Source organism: Castor canadensis, chromosome 8, assembly GCF_047511655.1.
Source record: "Castor canadensis chromosome 8, mCasCan1.hap1v2, whole genome shotgun sequence".
NCBI lineage: Eukaryota > Metazoa > Chordata > Mammalia > Rodentia > Castoridae > Castor > Castor canadensis.
Window position 1 is genome coordinate 28182981 of NC_133393.1, and position 7289 is coordinate 28190269.

General features: G+C 34.5%; 1 non-coding gene across 1 annotated transcript; it reads left to right on the top strand.

Moving 5' to 3' along the window:
• Positions 1-1600: 1600 nt before the first annotated feature.
• Trnat-ugu (transfer RNA threonine (anticodon UGU)) lies at positions 1601-1674 on the top strand. The gene has a single exon. It is a non-coding gene; the product is annotated as a tRNA-Thr (tRNA).
• The last annotated feature ends 5615 nt before the right edge of the window (positions 1675-7289 follow it).

The following is a 7289-nucleotide window of genomic DNA, read 5'->3' on the forward strand; positions in this document are numbered from 1 at the left end:
AATTCTACCTACTTGGGACGCTGAGATCCAGAGGATTGCAGCCCAAGGCCAGTCCAGGCAAATAGCCTAGGCAAATAACGAGAGGACAGTGGACTGGAGTTATGGGTAAATTGGTAGAGGGCTTGTTTTGTAATCACAAAGCACTGAGTTCAACTGCTAGCCCCACCAAAAACAACAAGAAAAAACAAAAGTTGAGCTAAAAACAGTTCCCTACAATTTCATCAGTTGATTTTTTTTTTCCTTCCTTGCTTATGCAGTTTTTGAGGAGATGGGAGTTTTTGAGGGGAAGGCAACATTTTTTTAATGTAATGACTTACATCAAACTTTCATTGTTACCGAATTTTCTCCACCAAAATTCTACAAAGCTTCTGTCTTGGAATTTCTGGGAACTGTATTTGTGGGTTTCTGTTTTTTACTTTTAAAATTTATATCTACTTGTGATTTATTTTAGTATCACGTGGCATATTGATTTAAACCTTTATTTTCCTACATGGCTACCCAGAAAGCACAACGTCATGTTATAAACAATCTATTTCTATTGATTTGAACAGCCGCCTGTATCATATTTTCATATTTGTATATGTATATTCCCCCCACCATATTTGTACTATTAGTTTTGCTACATTCAAAACAAATTGCACTTGTTTCCTGGTTTCTGGGCGTCTCCACTGGAGCAAATGTTATTTAGGTGGCCTAACAATGACTTGTTAATTGTAGGTTAAAATCTCAATGTGCCACTTACCGAAGACCTGTGTTGCTAGAACTTAGTTAAAGCATACGAATCTAGTATCTATTGTGTTTACAATTCTATTTACAGAGCAGCAATGTTACTTTCAAACCTATTTAGTCTTAATGTTTTTTAATAATATGTATTTTATAAATTTCTAAAAGTATAAAAGTTGCAACCAATTTATTAAATTCACCCATTTTGTTAACAAAGTTGAGATTCCACAGAACTCTTAGAAGTTTCCTTTAACTAGCCCTAAATGGATTCCTTCACCTTTTCTAACCCACAGTCCCATTTAAAAAGATCCCCAGGTCTTGTCAGGTGCAGCCCAAGGAAATAACAAAATAACCTATCTGGGTGTGAGAGTTGATCAGCACAGGAGGCACACACTGCAGGGCCTCTCCCTTTGGGGAGGGAGTTAATGCCTCACCCCCGCAAGGTCCTCGCTCGCTGAGCTCACGCGACTGAATGACAACCGCGTGCCCTCAGCTCGCATCTGAGTCTCCCGGTGGAGTTCCTTCCTGGGAGATCCCCAGGCAGGACATTCGAATAAAGAACTTAAGTTTAAAAAGGCGAGGTGCAGTACCAGGAAATATGCTTTTTATAGACGACTTTTCCCTTTTGGAAAAAGTTGAGTAGCCTCAACTTTTACTGATGAGTGTCCTTGGATCAATTGTTGAGTTATTGGTTAAACATTGAAGCTGCCCAAAACTTTCTCTGCTTATATCAGTTCGGCAGTGCATCTAATTTAACAAAACGTCTTAGGGGCTGATCGTTTTCTTGTGATAAACTGCTCTATATCGTACAGACTATATCAAAAACGTTGAATTTAATATTAAGGATAGAGCTATTCTCCACCTCCTGGTATCAGTGGGCTCTATGGCTTAGTTGGTTAAAGCGCCTGTCTTGTAAACAGGAGATCCTGGGTTCGACTCCCAGTAGGGCCTTAGTTTTTTCTTTCCTTGAAAACCGCGTTTCATTAACCCTTATTTCACTTAAATTCTCCTCATTATTTAGCGTACTGTAAATTCTGACTCAATTAATTAAAAGCAAAATTCGCACCCTCGAAAGAGAGAGGGTTTCCAAATTGTGGCAACAAATATTCTTCTTCCAACAAATATTTGTCGAACTTTTATGAGTCACCCGCAGATTCAAAACCTATATAAATGTGAATCTATCATTTCTAGCATCCCATAAAGTCCAGGTCTGTAACTGATTTCAGAAGAATTCATATATCACCTAATGAGTAGTTAATCCACAGTTAGATGGGATGGGGGAATTAGGATATTTGCAGGGTCACACTTGCCTTTTGAGGAGGATAGCAGAATATCTATGAACTCCTGTTAATCCTCTTAAAAATGATCTAGGCACCTCATAATGACAGTCAATTAGAAGCTGTGTTTGCCAGCAGATGGTTCTTCTCTGGGGTTGAAACGAAGGTGTTTGAAGGTACTAAGCAAAGTGAGGGAAATTTTATAATATTGAAGTTAAGAAGTGCAGGGCTTAGTTGACTGGTTTGATTTCATGTGTTTGCATCTCCCATTATTTTGGCTATCAATTCAACAGGGATTTATTGGCTGCCTTCCACACACAGGATACTGTTCCAAGTACCAGAGCTTGAGGGTTTTTTTATTGTTGTTGTTGTTTTTTGTTGTTAAAGCTAATTCCCTACTCTTGGCCTCTCCACACACTCTTCCCAAATTCTTAGCCTCATGGAACTTACCATCAAGGAGACAGAGAAAAACAATCAACAAATAAAAACATAAACTAAATACTGTATCAGGTTGTGATTAACTCTATGGAGCAGAGTAAAGCAAAGAAGGAAGATGAGGAGGGTGTATATGAGTTTTAACCAAAGGGATTTTCTCTGCCCTTCTAATAAACTACTACAGATGTATTTTGTTTCCTGTCTTTTACATGAGAAGAAATCACAGGGTGACTATGATCTCCATGTTGCTCTACCAACCTTGACAGTCAATATACTGTCTTTACCTGGGCTTTACCTCTGCTGCATCCCATTACAGGCGGCATCTCATTACAAACTGATCCAGTGACAGGGATCCATTTGAAGTCATGTCAATAATTATGCAATTGTTAGTAACTGTTAACAAACTACATACATTACCTGAGCCATACTTCCCTTATGTGTTTAATGACTTGCTTTTTTTTTAGAATGCTCTACAATGAAGGTCTGTTTACTAGTATTTGAACAAATTATTTTGAGCCAAGTGTTTATTCCATTTTACAGGGAGAATTCCAAAGCTTAAAAATTTAGCATCTTCTACTAACAAGTACACAAATTTTATTATTTTTCCTATTGGTATATGTACAGAAACAATGAAGAATTTTTAAATAGTTGTTAGGGAATTAAGTTGATAGTTAAATAAAATATTAAGAGAGTATATGAAGATGATTGGCTCATATATACTGTTTCAGTTAACAAACATTTCTAGAAATTTATAAAATAATAAAGGCAGATCACAATTATATTGCATAATAATTCTAATCTTTGTCATACCAACACTCATAATATTAAGAATATGAACTTTTAAATACGATATTAATTTTTGGTTATCCCATTCCATTTAAAGCATTTGTTTCAATTTAGATATTTTATTTATTTCATTTTATAATGAAGCCAAAGTCCTGCAAGAAATTCTACTTTGGAATTATAAATGTGAGTTAAATAGACTTTATAAGAATAATTTAAAATGAAAATTTTTATTGTAGTTTTGAATATGCAGTGTTAATTTTAAATGAAAAGCTCACTGAAATGATTATTACAGTTAATCCTTTTCATTATTTTTGAAGTTAAAGGATTTTTTTTTCTAGTTCTCCCAGGCTATGAATATGCAATACCCCTAGAAAATATATTGCTAAAAATCTCTTCTCCTAATTTTGTTATACTATGCACAAAAATTTGGCTCATAAATGTGGTTTTAGTGGATGAAGTGTTTTTTTAATTTCTTGGTGGTACTGGGGTTTGAACTCAAGGCTTCATGCTTGCTAGACAGACACAGTACCACTTGAGCCATTTGCCAGCCCTAAAGGGTGTTTTTTGTTTTGTTTTGGTTTGATTGTTTTTATCATAGCCCTTAGATATTTAGATATGCAGAAACATCTGGAAGTCTATTTAACAACAAATCTGTTTAAAAAGTACAATTATGGTTCTGCCTTACTTCTTGTTAGATTTCTGTATCTCAAATTGCTATCAAAGTGATGCTTCTGGCCATCTGTGGTAGTATATGCCTGTAATCCCAGCACTCAGGAGATAGAGGCAGGATTGAGAGCTCAGGGCCAGCCCAGGCTACATAGTGAGACCCTTTCTCAAAAAGAATAATGTATCTGATTAACAAATTATTTATAGAATTGAAAGACACTGAAATAAGTCAGACAACTGTCATCGACAATGGAATGTTGTGTGTTCAGAAAATAATTGCAGTGGGCTAGGGATGTAGCTTAGTGGTAGAGTCCTTGCATAGTGTGCAGGAGGCCCTGAGTTCCATTCTCAATTATGAAAAAAAATGTTCTGGCTGAATATAATTATAGTGACCATTTTCATAACTCTTCTTTATTTAGACACACCAGGCAATGCACAAATGATTTTGGAACTGTTTTCTTTTGCATTTGTAATGATATCACACAAGTAGAGTGGTTTTTATATCTTTAAGAAAGCTGCTGTGACAACACCAACATTTCAGAACTTGCTGACAATCAAGAATTATACCTGAAGTGTCTCATATGCTGGAACTTGCTGCAAAAGTAGTCAAAACAGTAGGCCTTCAGAACAAAGGGCTGTCTTACATCTATACCCGTTGAAAAGATCGTCCTACCAGAAGCCCTGGAAAGAATTCAGGCTGTGACAAAGTACCTAACTATGTTATAAATTTACAAAAGAACTTCATAGACCGGAGTAGAGAGAAAAGCTGCTGACCTAAGTAATTTTTGAAATCAGTAATCTAGAAGACTAAGCACAATTTGAACTGTCCATAGAAACTATGTTTTAGTTGATTAAGTTGTTTATCAAGGCAGTGCCAATTAACAATTCTGAAACCACCATACATGTATATTGGAATTGAACAATTAAATAAGTGAATGGTAGTGAAAACAAGGTTTTTAACTTTTGGAATGGAAGATTATAGACAGGAAGGGGAAGAAGACTAAAATCACAGATATGGTGATGATTTAGAGTTGGAGATTTAGTATGAACTCATTTTTAGCTTAATGAAGATACAGATGGATATACAGATGTACCTTGACATTCAAGCAGGTTATGTCTTGATAAATCCATCAGAAGTTGAAAATATTATGTTTCCTGATTACCACATGGACAAAAATCTATTTTGACAATGTAGTCTGTTATTTAGACTTTGAGGAAACATGCATCCTTATATACAGCTAGTGGAAATACAAAATGATGTGACTTTATAGAAAAAAATTTGAGAGCAGCTAGTAAAAACTATGTGCATATTTCCTCCTACTGTCAATTGCATTATTAACAAATCCATTCCAAACACACATGGCAAAAATACAAACTGACATATGCACACGATTCTTTTTGTTGTTATAAGAGGAGCCAGAAAACAACTTGAATGTCCATTAATTAAAGATTATTTGAAAATATGTGATATATATATATGTATACACACCTGTAAAAGGAATGTAAATTTCTAAACTTTCATATGGAGTGATTGCTAGTATATAATTAACATTAAAAATTTTTAAATGAATTGTATATAATATGACATAGCATATATAATAGTATATGTAATATATATAATCTTTTGTAAGAAATAAAGGAGAAGAGGATACAATTAGATTCCATATTTGCATAAGAAAATACTAGAATAACAGCTAATATAATGAAATCTAAAGAAACACTATTCTTGTCTGGGGTTTGTACGGGGATGGGGGAAGGATATAAAGAAAAGGTGTAGGAGGGTGAATGTGGTGGAAATATTTCGTACTCATGTATGAAAATGGAAAAATGAGGCATGTTGAAACTATTCCAGGAATGGGGGAGGGGGAATAAAGGATAATGATGGAGGGGGTGAATTCAGCTATGATATGTTGTAAGAACTTTTGTAAATGTTACTATGTACCTGCAGTACAAAAATAATATGATATAAAAATAAATAAAGAAGAACTATTCCTTGAGTTCTTGCGCAATCACAACAGTTTGCCTGAGACTTGAAGTGAAGATCAGTTTGGCTTCAATAATTTTGTCTAATGTTTTCTTTCCTTGAGTATCTTAAATATGTTTCTGTGTTGTCTTCTAGCTTAAAGCACTGTACAGAATCTAATGCCAATCTAATTTTCTTTCTCTTAGTACCTAAGACTTGAACTTTTCTTACATTTCCAAAGAATATTTTTTTCTTTAAATAGTTTGCTACTAGACTTATCTTGGTGGTGACTTTTTCTCCACGTGTTCAGTTTGATGTGTTAAGTTTGAGACTACTTTTATTTCAGGAAATTATTTTTAATTGTAATTTTGACATATTTTCTTCTGCTCCATGATTTGCTCTTCCATAGTGATTCTTATCAGAAATAGATAGGTGTTGTTTACTTGTCTTTTGAGTGAGCTCAAGCTCTCTCTCTTCTGTTGAGTTTATTTTTAATTAAATAATCTGTTTCCCTTAAAGTTTCATCTGTGATGACTAATTATTCTAATATTTCTTCTGGTTTAATCTGAAACAATCTTTTTTTTTTTGGTTTGAACTCAGGGCTACCTCATGCTTGCTAAACAAGTGCTCTGCCACTTGAGCCACACCTTCAGCCCCGTCTCTTTTTGCTTTAGTTAGTTTTCAGATAGGGTCTGCTTTTTTGCCTGGGCAAGCCTGGACCATGATCCTCCTCTCTATTTCTCTCACATATCTGGACTTACTCCCTGACACACATACCTGCCTTGTTGGTTAAGATGAGGTCTCGTTAACTTTTAACCCAGACTGACCTCAAACTGCCATCCTCTGGATCCTGAGTAGCTGGGATTACAGAAGTAAACCACTGTGCCTAGGCTGAATGTTTCCTTTTGCTTCTGTTTTCCAAGCTATGTCAGTTCTATTTTCAAATCTTCATTTTGTTCAAATATTTCACTTCATTTTTTTTACATTTTTAGATTATCATCTTATTGTTATACAGGGACTAAGTTGTAACATTTCCAAAAATTCTTACAATATATCATAGTTGCATTTACCCCCTCCATTCCTGGAATAGTTTCAACAGGTCTAATTTTTCCATTTTCATACATGAGTACATAGTATTTCCACTACATTCATCCTTCTACACCCCAAATATTTCATTACTACATTTAATGATTCTGATTCATGCTGACCTTTCATAGTTCCTATTACTTTTTAAATTTATTTAACTCTTTTTGAAAGGTAAAATGACAGATTATGTTTCCTTTATGGGTGTAAATTTCTCTTATCTGATTTATGTGAATTATTTTTAATTTACCACTGGTGTCTCTGTCCTCATTAATTTGGAGTCTACTCTCCTGAGATGATGGATTCTAATCTTTAATGCCATTGCAGTTATTTTTAATTACTAAATAAATAAATAT